This window comes from Myxocyprinus asiaticus, chromosome 2 (assembly GCF_019703515.2).
Source record: "Myxocyprinus asiaticus isolate MX2 ecotype Aquarium Trade chromosome 2, UBuf_Myxa_2, whole genome shotgun sequence".
NCBI lineage: Eukaryota > Metazoa > Chordata > Actinopteri > Cypriniformes > Catostomidae > Myxocyprinus > Myxocyprinus asiaticus.
The window spans coordinates 53,687,291-53,710,019 of record NC_059345.1 but is presented as its reverse complement, the minus strand read 5'-3'; positions in this window follow the sequence as shown (position 1 = coordinate 53,710,019).

Here is a 22,729-nt window from a genome sequence, read left to right as displayed (position 1 = left end):
CAACGTTGATCCAACATACTTTAAACATTGAAATGTCAATCTAAACCAAGGTATTTTGGTTTGGAAGAAAAAACAAATCAACATTGTAACAATGTCACCTTGCTATCTGGGATCCCAGATGTGTATGACTTTCTTTCTTCTGCAAAACACAAATGAAGAAATTCAGAAGAATGCCTGAGCTCTGTAGATCCATACAATGCAAATGAATGGTGTTCAGAACTTTGAAGGTCCAAAAAGCACATAAAGGCAGCATAAAAGTAATCCATGAGGCTCCAGTGGTTAATTCCATATCTTCAGAAGCGATATGATAGGTTTGGATAAGAACAGATCAATATTTAAGTATTTTTTTTTTTTTACTATAAGTTCTCCTCCCTGCCCAGTAGGTAGCGATATGCACAAAGAAGGTGAATCACAAAAAACAAACTTGAAGTATGTGAAAGTGAAAGTGAAAGTGGATATTTATAGTTAAAATGACTTAAATATTTAACTGTTTCTCATCCACATCTGTCACGTCACTTCTGAAAATATGGATTTAAACACTGGAGTCTTATGGATTAGTTTAATGCTGCCTTTGTGCTTTTTGGACCTTTAAAGTTCTGGCCACCATTCACATTGTATGAACCTACAGAGTGAAGATATTCTTTTCTAAAAATCTTTGTTTGTGTATGATATGCATCACAGTCAGAAAACTGTCCAAACTACAGCCTGGATGTGAAGTCTGGGTTATGGATGTCAAGACCCTAGGAAAAATTGCACAGAACTCCACGGTCTTATGTGGTGGATGTTCCACTTGGTTCTGTTCGGCGGAACAAATGTCACCTGATCCCTATGCATTCACTGGACAGTGAAAGCTGTATTAAACAAGGGAATGTTCAAGCGCCACCCACTGTATCCTCACCAGCTTATCCTGCATTTCTGCAGCCAGATGTACAGAGATGATGTTCAGGAAGAGCCGTGATTAAACCAAACAGAATAATCTTGTAGAGAGAGAAAAAATATGTGAACAAAAGATGTGAAAAAAGATAAATGTTGTGCAAAAAAAAAAAAAACAATGTGAACACTTATTTGTGTGACACAGAAATGTTACGTAATCATTGAAACATTAACTTTAAAGTGTAAGTAACTGCATTGGAGAATGTTGTTCTATTATAGAAATTCTGAGGCTGAGAGATTGGGTACACCAGTAAAGTAATTATGTTGATAAGAGAAAGGGAAAAAATTATGGAGTATTTTAAAAGAAAGATGTCCTTGAAAAAGTGCTGAGCTGGAAGTAAGAAAAAAATAAAAAAGTAAAAATTTCCTTGTTTTACTTAAAAGGGGGAGATGTGGAATATTAGGAGTAATATGGTACTATGTTCCTGTGTGTGTTAGGTAAGGGGATGTGGCATACTGGGGGAAGACAGTCTAGCTCGATGATGTGCTCCCATGTATGCGGCTGAAGTTTAATAAGTTCCTGCAAGTGTTTAATTCACGTCTGTTATTTCAAAGAACACAACAGTTATTACGTCATATATTCAGGTCACGGGACACTGTCCACGTTCCGGGATGAAGAATTTCCGTAATCTTTCCATACTGCTTAGCAGTATACATAAAGGACTTACTTTTCTCACCGGAAGAGAAGTGCGTCCTTCATCAAATGCAGTACTTACTCTGCGATTTCAGATATAGCTGAGAGAGATGTTGGGTAGAATGTTTAGCCTCAGTCACTAGTCACTAGGAAAAAAAAGATGCAAAGAAAGTGAATGGTGACTGAGGCTGGCATTCTGTCTAATTTTGTGTTCCACAGAAGAAAGAAAGTCATACTGGTTTGGAATGACAGAATTTTCATTTTTGGGAGAACTATCCTTTTAAGTGGGAAATTCTCTAAACAGTTTTGTATTTCGTCGCAAAAACGTACATCTTTATTAACCAGCCATAATATAAGAGATGATGGTGACCAATTTCTTTTGACCAGGGCAACAGTCATGTAAACAATAGCATTATAACCAGGCATGTATATTCAGATATATGGTGTAGACAAGCACAATTTCTTAATTTTAAGAGCCAAATCAGGTGCCTAAACTGCAGTAGAGTATGATTTCTAGATTTCTGGGAGTACTCAACCATTAAAGGTGCAGTATGTAAGATTCAGAAACCCTTGTTATCAATGACACCTGTGGCCATTAAGTGAACTGCAGGCAGCTACCTGTTGTTTGGGCTCGTGCTCGTGCACACACTCCATAGGGACGCGAGCGAGCGAGCATCCAAAACAATGACAACGTACAAAGAGACTAAACGTGGCTGGCATCATGCTGACAGATGAGGTAGCATAATTAAAATTACACAGTTATGATTGTTTTACTACAAACTTTGAGACTACTTATCAACTAACATAGCATACTGATACACACACACACAGCTACATACTACCGAACTATACCAGACTCCATATCTGTTGTACCAGACTGTTGTACTGTTATGTTGCACTGTTGTATGTTTTGTATGTCATATGTTGTACTACAATCAAGAAACCAGCGTTTTTGCTTAAATGTATCCTGTATACCCGACTTTTAGTATAAAGATCGTTGAAATTATTTGAAAGTTACGAAGCAAGGTATCTTGCAATTCGTCAGCATTAGCAGGCAAGATCAAGTTAGCTAAAATTACACAGATCAGTCCTTATGGCACTATATTTCACATGCTTTGCAGTTATGTAAGTTTACCTGTCTAATAAGAAGAATGCCAATTCAGGGTCGGTTTTGAATGTCCCTCCAGGAATCAAATGCCCTGCCGATGTTCACTCTAGTTTTCACTCAACCATGATCAAGTTCCCGCTTAGCCAGACTGGATTCAGTAGATAAAGTTTTTTTTGTTTTTTTGGGGCTTACTCAGAGTTTGTGTAGGAGTCGGTGTTGTGCTGGATTCCATCCCTAAGATAACGTTACCTAGTGTTGCAGACTGTCTGTTGACGCAAAAGAGAAGCTATACTCAGGCAAAGCTCTCAGGAGCAAGCATAAACATCACATCCTTTGGATTTTCCCAGCAAAAGCGACCTGCTCCCTTCGCATGAAAATCCGTCTACAGGCTTTAATAGGCAACCTAGGAAGTCCGGGAAGGGCTCATTTTTCTTAAGTTACGTTACAAGCCGTTCACATATTGGCAAAAAAACAAAAGGCGAATATTACATGAAAATTGTTACATATTGCACCTTTAACTAAATAGCCATTTCAATAGCTTTACATGACATTGTAATCAAAGGTATGCAGTCTGTGGGTTTTGTTGTGTGATTTGCTATGCTTCAGTTATGCTTGCTTATGTTCAAGTTTAGAGATCTTATGGTATAATTTGCATTTCAGTGGTATATCTTTGAGACCAAACTTAAATTGCATTGCATAATTAAAGAGTTTGCAATATTTATCAGGAAATCTCTTTCATGAATTAGCCTGAAGGGAGAAGGATATACAGCATGGCATTTATATTTTGTTACAAACAGGAGCACATGAGAGGGTATTCTCCTCCACTGCTTTTATAAGAGATTAGAAACATAACAGACTTTAAAAAGACAAATTATATGATCTTCCATTTAAAATATCAAGGAAACTCTCAAATACTGCTTAAAAAGGTTACAAATCAGACTCCACCCAATGCATGCTCAAACATGCCCTTCATACGCTTTACACTTCGTAATAGAAAAGCAACTGCACAGGCTCTTTTTGTTTTCTCTAGAATGTAAATAAAAGTTCTTCATTGGTCTCACGAGCGAAACGTGCATCTTTTTTCCTTGCACTCTCCCAATAGGACAGATACACTTATAGTTAGCATTCTCAAATGGACATCCCGAGGGAAGAACAAAGGGGCAAACCAGTTGTTTTCAGCTCTCTACTGACGAGCAGATAAATGTCACACTGATATGTGCACTATAGGGAAAGCGCATTGGCTTAGAACAGACTGCCAATAGTAACCTTTGTTGTCCTCTTCTCTGGCTTTCACCGGCTGTCTAAAGCACAATATAATTGAGCTTGGATTATCAGGCTCTGTATGTGTGAGTCCATGAACGTGCCTATACTGTATGTGTGTGTGTATCTAAGAAAATGACACTCTTAAGCCATCAGATCATAGTCCACCATATGTTAGTTAATTGAGAAGCAGGCAATTAAATTGTTTATATAATCTCTTTAAGACTTTCGGTTAATCTCGGTTGTCTGGTTGGGCTTCCTCCCGCTGAGCAGCGAAGGATTTTTGGGGGGACTCATGTCTTTACAAAATGGATTTACACATGATCCAATGACAAAAAGCTCATCCAAGCTGTCTTAGGTTAGTTCTTTAGAAGATTAATCTCCAAATGTGTCTTAATGGGCCAGTCTTTGACAGTTTTTTGGAGAGAGAGTCTTTATGACTGAAAAGACATTGGGGGAGATTGAGAGAGTGAAAGGAAGGGGCTAAAAAGGAAATATTTTGTAGAGAGGGGTTATTTGTCTGACGATAGAGACAGAAAGTGACAAAGAAACTGCACAGATGTGGAAAGAAATAATGAGAAATAAAAAAAAAATCTCATCCCTGAACCTCTTTCAGCCCAGCGTTCAGAGATTTGTGGGAGTTTAGATCTTTGACTCCTCACGCATAGTTTGAGCCCAAGGGCTCATATGACAGATGCACTGTCCTGACCAGAAAGAGGGGGGGGGGGGGGGGGATACAGGGCTATCACAAAAGACGATGGAGAGCAAAAAAAAAGTCTGTGGAATTGCCTCTGCTTTGTACATGTCACTCTGTCTTCTGTACAAGACTCAAACATAGAGAAAAATAAATGCGAAAGAAAGAGAGCCAAATAGTAAGAGGATTATTATGGAAAATACTTCTTTGTTTCAGTCTTTGTTTAATTTACAGAGAAAAATTTGCTTCCTTTTGAAATATTAATGGTATCTGATCTTTTCTGATTTTATTTTCTGTTTAATTTTATGGGCATTATTAAATGTTTTAATATTATCATTTATTAAATGTATTAAACACATCAATTGTATTGAATTAATTAAATTAAATGTATTTCACCCATAATTTTAGATAAAACAAAATTTTCAATTTGTCCATTCAATTAAGTAGAAAAAAATAAATAAATAAATAAATAAATTAAAATTTGAAATAATGCAGCTTCCACTTTCTTTAGTCTATGTTTGAGTGGAGGAGAAAAAGCAACAAATAAATGAAAATGTCAGCAGAACGTAATAAGAAGTGCATTGAAGGACAGTTTAGTCTTCATACACCTAAAGCATACGCTCGACTCGGACTTGGCATGTTATGGACTCGGCCTTGAGTCCGACTCGGCCCCTTTTGAACTCGGACTCAACTCAGCCTCGATTATAAGACTCAGACTTGACTCAGATTCAAATAAGGTGGACTCGAACCCAACACTAGTTTTCTGTAAAAAAAAAATAAGATTATTGGCCGATTTATACATACACCGACCTATAACCAGAAATAATGAAATAATTGACACATGGATGGTGTGTGTCCTGAAGTCAAATATATGGGAAGTCCCTACAAGGATAACTATACAAAGTTGTATGTGTGTTTGTGCAAGAGTAAGATATCCAAAATTGTTCTTCACAAATTCTTATGAGACCCTTTCTACTACACTCCTCCTGCTGTGTCCAGATGTAGCCTACTTCCCTAAAGTTAAGATAACATTTTTATGACAAACTCTCCTTGAGCTGACATGTTGTTCTTTTCACATTATATTTAGTATGGATAATAGGTGAATAGAGACTTCTCCCCTCACTTGTGTTCATTGTATTTTGACTTTTTTGCCATTGAAACGCAAGTGCTAGCTTTACAGGTAACACACAGAGGTTGTGCTACAAATATGTAATGGACTGAGTTTTACAATTTCCATGGTCTGTTTCATCCATCATATTAGGTTAAATGTCCCTGATATGTAGCATATTTGATTTTGTCTCAATATAGTCAACATTTTCAGTTAGAAATGGCTTTGTGTAGTAAGCGCGAGTCTGATAAAACATTTGTTCTATTTAATAATTTGCAGAGTTCGGGAACGTACTTTTAAAAGTGTACTTGCATTACTGATGTTTCTGGATGAGAGTGGCAGAGCACGTGTGGCGATCTCTTTCGCGCACACACATACAGCACGTATGCGAGCAAGAGAGAGAGTACTTTAAAGGAGTGTGCGCTGCCGCTCTCAGCCAGAATAATCACACGTAAGGACATATACGCGTGAAAACTGATGTGAAGTATCAAATACACAGAATGTATGATAGTACTAACTGTAGAGAGCACATCAATATGAAGACAAAGCCAAAACCTGGACATTTAGAGGCAATTTTGAAATCCCGGCCTGATGCTTTTTTCAGGTCTGAAAAAGATGACATGTCCGGGAAAAAGAGGACGTATGGTCACCCTATGTTACGTTATTTTTGTTTGTTTGTTTGTTTATCATTGCATCACAAATGCCATGGACACGGCTGGACTCGGAAAAAAAAAATCCAGAGTCCGAACTCGAGTAGGCCTAAACCAGTTCTACAGAAAACTGTCCATAATCTTGTGTGCTTGGCTGATACTGCTTCAGCGGATGTGTTCATCTCATTAGTTTAATTAAAATGTATGAGCCAATATCATATACAGTATATAGGTATAGTAACGTGATTCTGTGAGACCAGGATGACAAAAAAACAAACAAAAAAAAAACAAAGAGGGACAAAGGTGAGACTTCTTTTAAAGAAGCTAAGTGTCTTAGACCAGATTAACTTTTTTACACAAAGCAATTCCACTAAACCTGGGCAGAGCAGACACAAATAAAATAACCTTAACAAATGTGGCCAGGTGAGTGTCAACGCAGCTAATTCACTTATGGGGAACGTCGTGAAAAACAGATTTGACTTAATTTAGCCTGTTTCCTGCAGCGGAGAGTGCAGCATTCTATTACAGTGTGACCTGATTAAAGTTAATATGGCAGCTGATCAGTATTTCCCAACACAAAAACAAAACCTTTTTTTTCTACATTAGTCCCTGATTTAAATGAATGGAGATAAATGGCCTTTCCCACACGTTCCAAAAGTTACTGCAGATTACTAAAATTGATTTCACATGACATTTACACAAGACAAACTAGAATGCAAAATATACAGTAGACCGTATCAGTAAAGATTTTAACCCAAAACTCATAAATAAGTGCAAAGGCAATAGTATAATATAATGGTCACTTGTGTTTTACTTAAAGGTGCTATAAGCGATTTCAGACGATTTTTGAATAGTTTTTCTTTATAAACATGTGCTAGACAGACGTCTTTGACCATTGTGGACCACATCGCTGTTTTTTCAGCTGTTTTTTATTTCTGCTGCATTAAGATTTTTTTTTTTTTTTTTTACCCTTAAATGCATACCTTTGAAAGACCCGGGACCTCATTTCACATCCTGTACCTCATCCATTTTTAGGAATTGTGCCCACACCTCTTTAGTATTTCTTAATCTATCTCTTATAAGTAGTGAAACACCAAAAAAATAAAAATAAATAATAACAATAATAATAATAATAATAATAATAATAATAATAATAATAATAATAATAAATAAATAAATAAATAATAATTAAAAAAAATTGTATAATGGTTTAAGTACCAAAAGTGTATAGGGTCGTATAGTTTTCTTTTTTTTTTTTTTTTTTTTTTTGCACTTCGATAAATTATATTTGTTTATGCTTATTTCATGTTGTGGTAGTGGGGGCGTGGTCAAGCATCTCTCCGGAGAGAGAGAAAGCGGTAAGGGCGCTTACACCTGAGCTAAATTATGTCTAACACCTGTCTCTAATTTCAGTGAGCACGGGGAGAGCGGCATAAAAGGAGCCACACCGCCAGTAGAGAGAGAGAGAGAGACCGGCATAAGTAAAGTGATTCCACCATGAAAGTTATTGTGAAGTTGTGTGTATCTGAAGTCAATAAGTGTTCCTGCAAGGCTGTAAAAACTTTAAAACTGGATAAATTAAAGCACCCACATGAACTGGGAAACCTCACTTCTCGCCTCCTCCTTTACCTCGAAACCCTTACACTGGTGCCGAAACCCAGGAATTAAGTTTGGTTGAAGATGGATGGAAGTCGCCCCGTAGAGTCCTCCCAGTTGGCGGAGATCCTCCAAGCCCTCGCTGGCCTACATCGGAGCCACCAGCAAACACTGCTTGAGCTCCGACAAGATCAAGATCGGCGGTGTGTCGAGCTCCTACACGCTCAAGCCGAGGACCGGCAGGCGATCCGGAGCCTCTTCAGCCAGGAGGCGTCCCCAGCCACGACCCCGGACACTCACATGCCGTTACCCCCGCCCGCGTTACAGAAAATGGGGACGGCGGACGACCCCGAGGCCTTCCTGGATTTGTTTGAAAGGACCGCTGAGATCTGGGGCTGGCCGCTCGGCCAATGGGCGGCCCAACTTATCCTGCTGCTGTCCGGGGAAGCCCAGCTCGTGGCTCAACAACTGCCAGTGACGATTCTCCTGGCTTACGGAGACTTAAAGAAAGCCATCTTGCAACGGGTTGGTCGGAGACCGGAGGAAAGTCGTCAACTCTTCCGGAGCCTGAAGTTGGAGAGCTCTGACCGCCCGTTTGCCTTCGCCCAACGGCTCTGCGACGCCTGCCGAAGATTGCCGTTGCTAGCGGGGGACTGCGACGTCGACGGGATCATCGACCAGGTGGTACTGGAACAATTAATACATCGTCTGCCAAAAGGGACGGCGGAGTGGTTCCAGTGCCACTGCCCGGCGTCGCTGGAGGAAGCCATCCAGCTTGCGGAGGACCACATGGCAGCTATCCCGAGGGCGGAAGAGCCCTCCTAGACTCTCTCTCCTCCCTCTGTCTCATCCCCCTCCCCTCTCTCCTCTCGTTCAGCTCTCTCTCCAGGTCCCGTTCCTGCCCCACGCAGACGAGGAGGACTTCAGCCCCTGAGACCAGTTCCCCGGGTGTGGGAGGTGACACCTTCCCCTATCCCGATGCCCCGCCACTCTCCCCCTCAGGGGGGGGCGCCCACTGACTCAAGTGTGGGCGTAGCACCTGGGCCAGCCTGCTGGAGGTGCGGAGACCCGGGCCACTTCCGGGATCAGTGCCCTCTGATGGAGCTGGGGACAGTGGTGCGGGTCTCTGACCTCCCGCAGGCTGCCCCCGACCAGGCCGGAGCGTACCGGATACCGGTAAGTGTCAAGGGGGTTACTCTCCAAGCGTTGGTGGACACTGGGTGTAATCAAACCACTGTCCACCAACGCTTGGTTCAACCCGAGGCATTGGGCACAACTAAAACGGTGAGAGTGAAATGTGTGCACGGGGATATTCACAAGTATCCAGTGATGACCCTGACGATTAAATTCTGGGGGAAAAAGCATAGAGTGGAGGCCGCGGTTAGTTCCCGCCTCACCCATCCGCCGATTTTGGGGACTGATTGGCCTGATTTTAGAGTTTTATTAAAGGGAATTTGCGCGGAGGGGTACTGTATGAAGTTAGGGAGATGTGCAATGTGCGATGCTCTGGCAGGGGAGGCGGAGCCGGGGCCGTCCTCGACAACTCCGCGTCATAATGACAAGAGAGGGGGAGAGGCTGCAGCCCCTCCCCTTCTCAGGGAATTCCCTGAGGGGGATTTCCCTTTGGAGCAGTCGCGAGACGAAACCCTCAAACACGCCTTCGACCAAGTGAGAGTCATCGATGGTCAACGACTCCAGCCGGACATCGCCCTTTCATACCCCTATTTTGCGATTATAAATGAGCGGTTGTATAGAGTGACACAGAACGCTCAGACTAAAGAGGATACAACCCAACTTTTGATTCCACAGAGCCGTCGGGAAATGGTATTCCAGGCGGCTCAATATAATCCCATGGCGGGTCACTTAGGAGAAAGGAAAACACTGAACCATCTAATAGCCTGTTTCTATTGGCCGGGCATTGGCGGCGATGTCCGCAGGTGGTGTGCGGCATGCCGCAAATGCCAGCTGGTTAACCCACCGGCCACCCCAAAAGCGCCATTGCGCCCTCTTCCCTTGATCGAGGTCCCCTTTGAGAGAATTGGAATGGACCTCGTCGGGCCATTAGAACGGTCAGCACGCGGACATCGCTTTGTATTGGTCCTAGTGGACTATGAAACACGATATCCGGAAGCAGTGCCTCTTTGCAACATCTCAGCACGCAGTGTTGTGGAGGCACTCTTCAAAATAATCTCCCAGGTGGGGATTCCGAAAGAAATCCTCACTGATCAGGGCACAACGTTTATGTCACGGACACTACGCGAACTGTACGAGTTGTTGAGTATTAAATCGATTTGCACCAGCGTGTACCATCCTCAAACGGATGGCCTGGTGGAACGATTTAATAAAACCCTCAAAAACATGATTCGTAAGTTCATGCAAAACGATGCTAGAAATTGGGATAAATGGCTCGACCCTCTGTTATTTGCAGTACGAGAGGTCCCGCAAGCCTCCACTGGCTTCTCCCCATTCGAGCTGCTGTATGGGCAACGGTCACGCCGTGTGCTTGATGTATTGCGAAAGGCCTGGGAGGAGGGACCTTCAAACAGCAAAAATGAAATTCAATACGTTCTTGATCTTAGACCAAAACTCCACACTTTGAGACAGCTAACACAGGAGAATTTGCTCCAAGCTCAAGAACGACAGTGCCGACTGTATGACAGGGGAACTCAGCTAAGGGAATTTGCACCGGGAGATAAAGTGCTTGTATTGCTTCCCACATCGAGCTCTAAATTACTCGCCAAGTGGCAAGGACCCTTTGAGGTCACACGACGAGTGGGAGATCTCGATTATGAGGTTAAATGAACTGATAGAGGGGGCGCACGTCAAATATACCACCTCAATCTCCTAAAGTTGTGGAGGGAGGCGGTCCCCGTGACGTTGGCTACGGTAGTTCCCGAGAAGGCGGAGCTCGGACCGGAGGTGAGTTCAAAACATAAACAGTTCACCCCGGTCACTTGCGGAGACCACCTCTCACTGAGTCAACTCGTGGAGGTTGCTAGGTTGCAACAGGTGTTTGCGGATGTGTTCTCCCCTCTACCGGAATGTACAAACCTCATCCATCACCACATCGAGACCGAGCCGGGGGTCGTGGTACGTAGCTGCCCCTATCGATTACCCGAACACAAGAAGAAAATCATTCGGGAAGAACTGGATGCAATGCTCGATATGGAGGTAATAGAAGAATCCCACAGCGATTGGTCCAGCCCAGTTGTTCTAGTGCCTAAGAGCGATGAGTCTGTACGATTCTGTGTGGATTATAGGAAAGTCAATGCGGTGTCTAAATTTGATGCCTATCCAATGCCTCGCGTTGATGAGTTGCTCGATCGGTTGGGCACTGCTCGATTTTATTCGACATTGGATTTGACGAAGGGTTATTGGCAGATCCCCTTGACACCAATTTTCCGTGAAAAAACCGCCTTCTCCACACCGTTTGGATTACACCAATTTGTGAAACTTCCGTTCGGTTGTTTGGAGCCCCGGCTACGTTTCAGCGTCACATGGACCGAATCCTCAGACCGCATTCAGCTTATGCCACTGCCTATTTAGATGACATCATCATTTATAGCAATGATTGGCAGCGGCACATGCAACATCTGAATACATAGTACTACATTTATACAAATAAATACCATATCATGTTGATTTTTTGTGCAACAATGGTGAATTATCTGCATACCATATGCATGTACACACGCATAATATACAAGCTATTTTTACTCAAGGTGGTGCTGTTGTTTCAGTGATTGACTTGATTTACATTTAACATTGCTATTTGATGAAGAAACAACATGGAAGTAAACTATAGCAAGTGTTACACATGAACAGTATGATATGACTATCATTTGGGTGTACTATTGAAATTAAGTTGTGCATCTATTTAGACTCAATAAGTGCCTGAGAAAATACTTATTTGTAGCTTATGTGTATCTTATGTGTAGATTATATGTTATGTGTAGCTCAATGTGTTTGACAGCCAGTTGGGTCTCATAACATTTCAGTGTGAAAGTAATGAATCCTGTTCTAGATTTGTCCTGATTTGTTGCATTATCTCTTAGATATATGAAAAATAAAACATCAAAATATATTTAATTTAATTATTTTCTAATTGTCTGAAATTATTTTGAAATTTTTACACTATCTTGGCATTTTGTAGATACATTTTTGATAGATATGTGTGAGCCGATATAACACCCGAATATGTAATAGTGTTTGGTGAAATTCCCATGCATTTAAGGGTTAACTGTGTTAAACAATAAAAAACAGCACCTTTAAAGATTCTAACAATTTTCTTCCATGATGTATTTATTATAGCAAGCCAATTAAATGAATCAGGGAAGCCCTGCATGTTTATAAGCCATGCCCCAAAACTAATATAATTATATACGCACAGATTTTACTGTCAATATAACATTCATCACTTGTCCGACCTAAAGTGTAAATTCATGAAAATCAAATATGAGGAATGTGAAAATATGAGAATGTGCTTGTCAGCCCTCAAATAGGGCATGTTAAAATACGGCCATTGAGAGCACAGGGTTATTTCTACTTAAAATATAAGTGTTTTTGTTGGCACTAGACATTATTAGAGCTTCTGCTTTAACAACGTAAATTTAAAGAGGGAATTCTTCAGCCATGTCACTCATAAAGTTATGATCACAATGTATCTCTATTACAAACTATGATCTGCATCTATGCTAGGGGCACACACGTATTATTCATAAATGATTTATGGGCGGCCTAATAATAGCTAATCATAAAGTCTCATGTCATATAAAATCTGGGCAATTTATACAGTACATGAACCCTCAAGAGTCTTCTATAAATAAAGGCTTCTGTCTCTCCATCTCTCTTTCTCAATCCTCCCTCTCTTTATCTCTGTCTTACCCTGTCTGACATGCAGGACACAGGAAAAATTATCATCAATGAGTCATAACCCTTTCTAAACCCTGCCTAATTATCAGCACCAAAACTGATAGTCACCAACTTGATAATTATTTTCTGCATTTATTTTGATTAGCGATGGCTTAGCATGTGGGCATTTGAGTCTCAGATAAGCCTTGCATAGATGCATCAGCTTTATTACATACAGAAAAAAAAAAAAAAAAAAAAATTAATGTTCCCATCTGTGCAATACAAAAGCAATTAAAGTGCCTGTATTAGACAGAAATAGAGATGTCATTGATCTCTCTCTCTCTCTCTCTCTCTCTCTCTCTCTCTCTCTCTCTCTCTCTCTCTCTCTCTCTGTCTCTCTCATTTGTTTACATATATTGCTGATATTCTTAATAATGTTTCAGTCTATTTGTTTATCTGTCAATAAAATCACACTAGGACACACCCAGTCACACTCCAATTTAAATTTTGTCATAATTCCACTGACATTCTCTGACTTATGAGACACTGTTATTAGTCATGCACTAACTTTAGAGATATTAATGTCATCTCATATACTCATATACACAACACAACACAATAATCACCAGAGGGAATTATTTATTTATATATATTTGATAAACTTGTTCTTTGTGTGTGAGTCAGCTTTTGCCTACATTGTGGCAACCAAATGAAGAAGGGTCTTTCTGCATCCTGCAAGACTACTACAAGACAAGCCCACTACAATTTACACCCCCTTCAAATAACAGACGAAATACTAAAGTCTTGCAACAGCTGGATGTCACATTCATACACTGTGTTTGTTGTGTTTATTTGAGTCTCACAGCAACCCTAGACCTACAACTATCCTTACCCCTTAACCTAACCCTGACCACAAATATATAAAAAATAAAAGTTTGTAAAATTATTAAATGTACATCAACTTAAAGGAATAGTTCACCCAAAAATGAAAATTCTCATCATTTATTTCCCCTCTTGCCATCCCAGATGTTTATGAATTTCTTTCTTTCTTCTGCAGAACACAAATTAAGATTTTTAGAAGAATATTTAAGCTTTGTAGGTCCATACAATGCAAGTGAATGGGTGCCAACATTTTGACGCCCCTAAAAGCACATAAAGGCAGCATAAAAGTAATACATAAGACTCCAGTGGTTAAATCTATATCTTTAGTAGTAATGTGATAGGTGTGGGTGAGAAACAGATAAATATTTAAAGGGGTCATGAAGTGTTATATATATACATACATACATACATACATACATACATAGACACTACCGGTCAAGTTTTGAAACACTTGACTGAAATGTTTCTCATGATCTTAAAAATCTTGTGATCCGAAGGCGTATGCTTAAATGTTTAAAATTAGTTTTGTAGACAAAAATATAATTGTGCCACCATATAAATGTATTTCATTATAATACTTTATTTCAATTATAAAAATAAAAAAAACTTTTTGAAATTGATGACTTAATATAATAAAGAAAAGCAGCCAATAAGGGCCCAACATACACTATATTGCCAAAAGTATTCGCTCACCCATCCAAATAATTGAATTCAGGTGTTCCAATCACTTCCATGGCCAGAGGTGTATAAAATGAAGCACCTAGGCATGCAGACTGCTTCTACAAACATTTGTGAAAGAATGGGCCGCTCTCAGGAGCTCAGTGAATTCCAGCATGGTACTGTGATAGGATGCCACCTGTGCAACAAGTCCAGTCGTGAAATTTCCTCGCTACTAAATATTCCACAGTCAACTGTCAGTGGTATTATAACAAAGTGGAAGCGATTGGGAATGACAGCAACTCAGCCACGAAGTGGTAGGCCACGTAAAATGACAGAGCGGGGTCAGCGGATGCTGAGGCGCATGATGCGCAGAGGTCGCCAACTTTCTGCAGAGTCAATCGCTACAGACCTCCAAAGTTCATGTGGAATTCAGATTAGCTCAAGAACAGTGCGTAGAGAGCTTCATGGAATAGGTTTCCATGGCCGAGCAGCTGCATCCAAGCCATACATCACCAAGTGCAATGCAAAGTAACGGATGCAGTGGTGTAAAGCACGCCGCCACTGGACTCTAGAGCAGTGGAGATGCGGTCTCTGGAATGACGAATCACACGGGTTTGGCGGTTGCCAGGAGAACGGTACTTGTCTGACTGCATTGTGCCAACTGTGAAGTTTGGTGGAGGGGGGATTATGGTGTGGGGTTGTTTTTCAGGAGCTGGGCTTGGCCCCTTAGTTCCAGTGAAAGAAACTCTGAATGCTTCAGCATACCAAGAGATTTTGGACAATTCCATGCTCCCAACTTTGTGGGAACAGTTTGGGAATGGCCCCTTCCTGTTCCAACATGACTGTGCACCAGTGCACAAAGCAAGGTCCATAAAGTCATGGATGAGTGAGTTTGGTGTGGAAGAACTTGACTGGCCTGCACAGAGTCCTGACCTCAACCTGATAGAGCACCTTTGGGATGAATTAGAGCGAAGACTGTGAGCCAGGCCTTCTTGTCCAACATCAGTGTCTGACCTCACAAATGTGCTTCTGGAAGAATGGTCAAAAATTCCCATAAACACACTCCTAAACCTTGTGGAAAGCCTTCCCAGAAGAGTTGAAGCTGTTATAGCTGCAAAGGGCGGGCCGACGTCATATTAAACCCTATGGATTAAGAATGGGGTGTCACTTAAGTTCATATGCGTCTAAAGGCAGATGAGCGAATACTTTTGGCAGTATAGTGTAGATGGGAACTCCTTCAATACTGTTTAAAAAGCATCCCAGGGTGATACCTCAAGAAGTTGGTTGAGAAAATGTCAGGAGTACATTTCTGCAAATTCTAGGCAAAAGGTGACTACTTTGAAGATGCTAAAATATAACACAGTTTTTTTTTGTTTTTTTTTGGAGGGGGGGGATTTTTCCCCTTTTTCTCCCAATTTGGAATGCCCAATTCCCAATGCGCTCTAAGTCCTCGTGGTCGCATAATGATTCGCTTCAGTCTGGGTGGCAGAGGACGAATCCCAGTTGCCTCCGCATCTGAGACAGTCAACCCGCGCATCTTATCACATGGCTTGTTGAGCGAGCTGCCACGGCGACATAGCGCGTGTGGAGGCTTCATGCCATCCACCGCGGCAACCACGCTCAATTCACCATGAGCCCCACCGAGAACAAACCACATTATAGCGACCACGAGGAGGTTACCCCATGTGACTCTACCCTCCCTAGCAACCGGGCCAATTTGGTTGCTTAGGAGACCTGGCTGGAGTCACATATATAACACAGTTTTGATTTATTTTAGATTTTGTTTAGTCACAACATAATTCCCATAGTTCCATTTATGTTATTCCATAGTTTTGATGACTTTACTATTATTCTAAAATGTGAAATATGTTTCAAAACTTTTGACCGGTAGTGTATATAATTTTATTGTCTTCCCTGAGGTCATTATAAAACAAAATTGCAGGGTTTACACACAACACACATCTAACACATTGCATCTGAACATATTAAACTGTTCATCTCAAGCACAACTGTTAACACTCGGCACCATAAACTATCAAACAGTCATGACATTTGAAATATTCATGAATGAAACAGTTTACTTAAGTTTTTTTTTAACTGCCCTATTCTTCAACAACAGTTTTTGCAAAGCATGAATCTATTTTGTCTGTTCACAATCAATCCATGCTGACATAAGCCAAAAAAAAAAAAAATGCACATACAGTATTGTGCAAAAGTTTTAGGCACATGTGAAAAATGTTGCATAGGGAGGATTTCATCAAAAATAATGCCATAAGTAGTTCCCTATCTGTCACTCACTCGACGTTACATCCTGGGTTGAACTCAGGCGGCTGCAACGGCAAGCACCGCAGGTGATCTGGATATGGATATGGGAGCGTTTCCGCTGGCTCAGTCCCCACGGTCCTCCCATCCTCCAGCACACTCGTTCTGCCTCGTAGAGTTCATGAGCAAGGCAGGTGGTCCGCCTCAAGGTGGATTTAATGTCTCGTTCGGGGCTCGCGATGAGGATGAGTTATCGGTCACAGCATCGTAGGGTGGGCTTCTGCTTTCGGAAGTGGACGAATCTTCTGAACTCCCGCTCTTGGGCAGTAGAACTAAGGATGAGGCGGATGCTGAGTTGGCAGCCGTGCTTGCCCGGGTGGCCGCGAACTTCAGGCTCAATTGGAACCCTCCGCCCTGCCGTGATTTATCACGGCTGGATGATTGGTTTCTGGGCTCGAATCACAACTCACAGCCGCGCCTGGTGCCCTTCTTCCCGGAAGTGCACGAGGAGCTTCGAAGTCATGGAAGGCACCTTTCTCTGCCCGTACACACTTCACAAGCTCGTCCACCCTAACTACCCTAGATGGCGGAGCGGCTAAGGGATACGTCAAGCTTCCCCAGGTAGAGCATGCTGTAGCGGTGCATTTAAGCCCGCAGGGCGCAACCACCTGGAGGAACCGACCAAGGCTCTGTAGGTGCTACTGGTTGTTTAAATCAGTTTTACTATCAGAAATAATCAATAATTAATTGTTATTAATTATTGAATAATTAAAGAATATAATTTAACTCATTAAATTCTATTCTCGGGGCACCACTCTTTGACAAGTGAAAAATGATAGCAAGTTACTGATCGAGTCTCATAAAAGAAAGTCTACCCTGAAAGTTAAGTATCTTAATTGTTAATCAAAATAATCAAAAAGGGGAGAAACTAGTTAAATTATTGCCATACAAATCTAATAGTAATCTAATTACAGTTAGTTTCTAACACCAATCAAATAACAGTACTCTGAGGTAACATGGGAGTTCTTGATGTGGCAGAGGCTGGCTTCAACACAATATTAAAACAAAAACAAACAGGAGTACTTATTATAATATAACAAGATTTATTATAATCAAGCAGTAATGAACACAACCAATACTAGCTGAATATAATCCCAAAAAAATATTAAAAAAATCCTAAACTAACAGTGGAGCTATATGCTAGTGTGTGTGTGTGTATATGAGTGTGTGTGTGTGTGTCCAGATGCGGTAACAAAGGAGGATCAGGTTCAAAATGGAGGGTTAGATCCAAAATGGAGCTGATACCACATGAGGGTGGAAATGAGCGGACACACAAAGGAACTGACAAAACAGGCAGGAGAATTTGGTTCACCAGCCTGAGTCGAACATAATCCGTGGCGCCGCTCACTCAGTGAATATCAGTGAGAGAGAGAGAGAATGAGAGTGAGAGAGAGAGGAAAAGTGCATGCAGTTTAAATGAGGGTAACCGCTCGTAACAGCGGGACTGAATTACTAGTTCAGATCACTCAACAAAACAAACTTAACCCCAAAAAAATTAAATACAAATCTCCCAACTCAAAACAGCGAGCAGAGTTTAACATACAAATATACTCAAAACATCAGCATTTAGAATCAAATATAAGATTTAGGTGCGCAAGAAAAAAATCACAGTTTCTAAATTAAATCTGCCCAGATATCAAGCCTTACTTGGGAAATCCTGTGTGATTTCAGTAGGGTTGTCTGTTGGAATTCCTGTTGCATTGAGCAGTCAGGAGAAATGGTCTGGATGGTCCCTTGTCTTATGCTTGTCAGCAAAAAGAAGCATCTCTGCTTTATTCTTCGGATCCAGCGATGGAGAATAATGCAGAAGTTAGCCAACGTTGAATGAAAAAGAGGGAGAAGGGAAACTGGTCACTTTCCGTTTTTCAAAATAAATTCATTGTTGCTTTACAGTGAAACTGAACTGGTTGTTATAAGTATACTATAAGACTTGAACAAAGCTAAGTTAATCTTACTCTACTGTGGCCAAATGGTGAGGTTTGAAAAACGTGGTCTCTTTGTTCTCAGTCCAAAACAGAGGGAAAACTCCTTCAGTATGAAGGAGCATGGTACAGATGTCCCTTAACAGCCAGCCAGAGCTTAGCACAGAGAGGCCGCACTACATCTGTCCGCTGGTTTTATTAACAAGATGATATCATCGGTCGTAGGCCGCTTTCAACCAGTGGCGTTTGAGACTGGGTCCATGGGCGGGACTTCGCATCCAGTTGTGAATTTGTGAAGGATCCTGGGAAACTGAGTTCAATGTCTCTCCTTTGATTATAGAACAAAGGGCCATGCGGTCTCTGCTGCCATTTTGAGTGGGCCAAGGCCCTACAGCTCCCTTCCAAGGCATGTAAGTTTTCTTCGTCACTAGTGGCGAAGGCTTACAATGCTGCGGATCAGGCCGCCTCCACCCTGCACACCATGGCTATCCTGCAGATCCACCAGGCCAAGGTGCTTAAAGATCTGCACAAGGGTAGGACCGACCCAGGGCTTATGCAGGAACTGCGTACCGTGACCGACCTCACTCTACGGGCGATGAAAGTCACGGCACGTGCCCTCTTGGTGGTCCAAGAGCGGCACCTGTGGCTCAACCTTGTGGAGATGCGTGACGCCGAGAAGATCCGCTTTTTCGATGCGCCCATCTCATAAGGGGGGCACTTTGGCGATGCTGTCAAGGACTTCGGCCATCAGTTCTCGATGGTGAAGAAGCAGACGGAGGCCATCAAACACATCCTGCCACGGCGCGACTCTGCTGCCTACAGGCCTCCGAAGTCCCGCACCCCTTCTGCCTCTCGCCAGGGCCGTCCTCCTTTTCCCCCACCATCGGAGCCCGCATGTCGGCCTCTGAGATGATTCTCCCATAGGAAGGCAGCACCGCCTGCTCATCAGCCAGCCACCAAGGACCACAGACGGGCTTTGAAGCGGCCCTGAGACAGGCGACCCAGGGATGAGGTGACTCTCGTTGACTGGCCTGACCCAGGTGTGCGCATGGGCCCCACTCCCGCCCCTGGGCCAGCACGAGGTGAATACCCTCGTAACATTGCCGGGAGCCTTCTGGGCCCCGGCACCCAAATTGTCAATAAAAGAGCAGTTTCCTCATTCCCTGGGTCATTCTCCAATACTCAGCCCCTCCGGCCCTCATGCTCGCTCCCTTGTTTTACGTCGAAAGAAAGCCGGAAAACAGGTAAGTACGGCGGTTCTTGGGGCTGCTCGCCCGCCCCAGCCACTGTTGCGGGCTCGCGGGGCAGCACGCCTCCCCCGGACGAACTTCCTGGTGGGGCCTCTGCTCTGCCTTGCCGCGAACCACCCACCCCGTGTGTGATAAAACCAATCGTCCCCCTGGTGCCATTAGCGCAGAGGCTGGAAGCCTAGTTAGCGCTTTCCAGCCTATCGCAATGGCTCATCAGGACGATCTGTCTCGGCTACATGATCCAGTTTGCCAGATGGCCGTCCAGGTTCAGTGGCATCCTCTCCACCACTGTGCGAGGCTAGGATGCCTTAGTCTTTCAGTTGGAGGTCGCCACCCTTCCAGCAAAGGGAGCGATAGGGCCCGTCCCCTAGCCTAGTTGCACAAGGGCTTTTACAGCCCTTATTTTATCATGCCCAAGAGGGGGGGGGGTTGCGCCCAATTCGGGATCTGCGTGCCTTGAACAAGGCCTTACACAGGCTTCCATTCAAGATGTTGACATAGAAGCACATCCTGACATCTGTTCGACATCAGGATTGGTTGACTGTCGACCTGAAGGATGCGTACATTCACGTATCGATCCTTCCTCGACACAGACCCTTTCTTTGGTTTGCCTTCAAGGGACAAGCATACCATTACACGGTCCTCCCTTTCAGTCTGTCCCCGTCTCCTCGCGTCTTTACCAGAGTCGCAGAGGCTGACCCCGCTAAGGGCATTCGCATCCTCAATTATCTCGACGACTGACTGATCCTAGCTCACTCGCGAGATCTATTGTGTGCGCACAGGGACCTTGTGCTTCGGCACCTCGACCGACTGGGGCTTCAGGTCAACTGGGAAAAGAGCAAGCTCTCCCCTTTGCAGAGCATCTCTTTTCTCAGTATGGAGTTGGACACGGTCACCATGATAGCACGCCTTACGAACGAGCATGCACAGTCGGTGCTGGCCTGCCTGAGAAACTTCAGGCAGAAGGTAGCGGTGCCAGTGAAACAATTTCAGAGGCTCCTGAGGCATATGGCATCCTCGGCGGTGGTACTCCCCCTCGGGTTGATGCATATGAGACCGCTCCAGCACTGGCTACAGACTCGAGTCCCGAGATGGGCATGGTGCCACGGCACCCAGTGTGTGACTATCACGCCACGGTGCCACCAAACTTTCAGTCCTTGGTCAGATCTGGCATTTCTACGGGCAGGGGTACCCTTAGAGCAGGTCTCAAGGTGCGTCGTGGTCACGACGGAAGCCCCGAATTCGGGCTGGGCCGCCGTGTGCAATGGGTAGGCAGTATCAGGACTCCGGAGAGGGCCATGCCTGCAATGGCACATCAACTGCCTAGAGTTGCTGGCAGTATCGCTGGCCCTGCGGAGGCTTTGGCCATTGATTCAGGGCAAGCATGTGTTGGTCCGGATGGACAACACAGTGAACGTGGCGTACATAAACCGCCAGGGTGGCGTACGCTCATGTCGCAACTCGCCCGCCGCCTCCTCCTTTGGAGTCAGCTCCAGTGTTCATCTATTGTGAGATTTTGGTTAGGCTGAAAGAGCTGCTGGCATTTTTGTTTGAGGTGGTCCATAATATAACGCAACTTCCTAAGGCGATCCTGATTATCCTCTGTGGTAGGGTCTACAACATGTAGAGCTGCTAAAAGAGCCTTATAGCGGTCACGCGACATAAATCCCCTCGCCCACGAGCCCTGAAGTGACTTGGTTCCCCAATGATGATGGGAATAAGGGAGAATTGAAAACCCCATGTAAATGAGCAACCCAAGAAATTTGTAAAATTCATCGGGGGTCACCTCCATCCAAGCTCCTTGGTAGCTGGAATATGATGGACAGTTCAGGACGAGCTCCCACCCCTGACGGTTTGTAAAGCTGCATATTTCAGCAACTACAGCCTGAGTAAAAAACAGCATGAAAAAGTCAATTTCTCACAACATCATATTGGAGGTTGACCGCACAGCCTGATGCACGCTACCTAAGTAATACCAAATGGACGGCTAGGCTTAAATGGGAGAGGTTTTGGTGCCTGTGAATCGATGTCAGAGTACGAGGGATAAGAAACAGAGTCAGGGAAGCGTTTATGCTTTCTAGCTGACATGGGACCTGTGCGAGAATGGCTAGCCATACCCAAAATAATAAGAGTAACAGTGTTAGTGTTACTGTGATTATCAGTCATATGAGAAATAGAAACAAAAAAACATACACATTCATATATACCCAGTTGATGGTCTTGGCTAGGGATCAGGTTCCATCTCATCCTCCATCTCCTCATGGTCCGGGTCTTCCTGCAGTAGTTCCTGGTCCAGCAGATCTTCCTCCTGTGTGCTCATGCCCTCATGAGCCATGTCCTCCTCTGCTATGAACCTAAGCTCATCAGCAGCCAGCTGCCTCCTCCTCTTGAAGGTGCTGAGCAGGGAGCCACAGTCTCTATCCATCTCTACAACAGAAATAAAGTACACAATTGGTAGCCAGCAATGTGTTCTTCACAAATCCATACACTGAATAGTCACCAAAGGCTTGCAGACTAAGCAGAATGTCCAACTGCTGGACCAGGAACTACTGCAGGAAGACCCGGACCATGAGGAGATGGAGGATGAGATGGAACCTGATCCCTAGCCAAGACCATCAACTGGGTATATATGAATGTGTATGTATTTTTGTTTCTATTTCTCATATGACTGATACTCACAGTAACACTATATCTGCCCTCTCACACTTTCTTTGTGAACAGGAAGCTGCACACGACCTAAATTCATGTCTGTGTGATGGATGGGTAAGGCTATCTGCTAAATTATAGAAAGATATCTACCATTTTTTTTATTACATGGGAAAATCAACAAGCTAGATAACTTATGTAACTAGCAGGCCA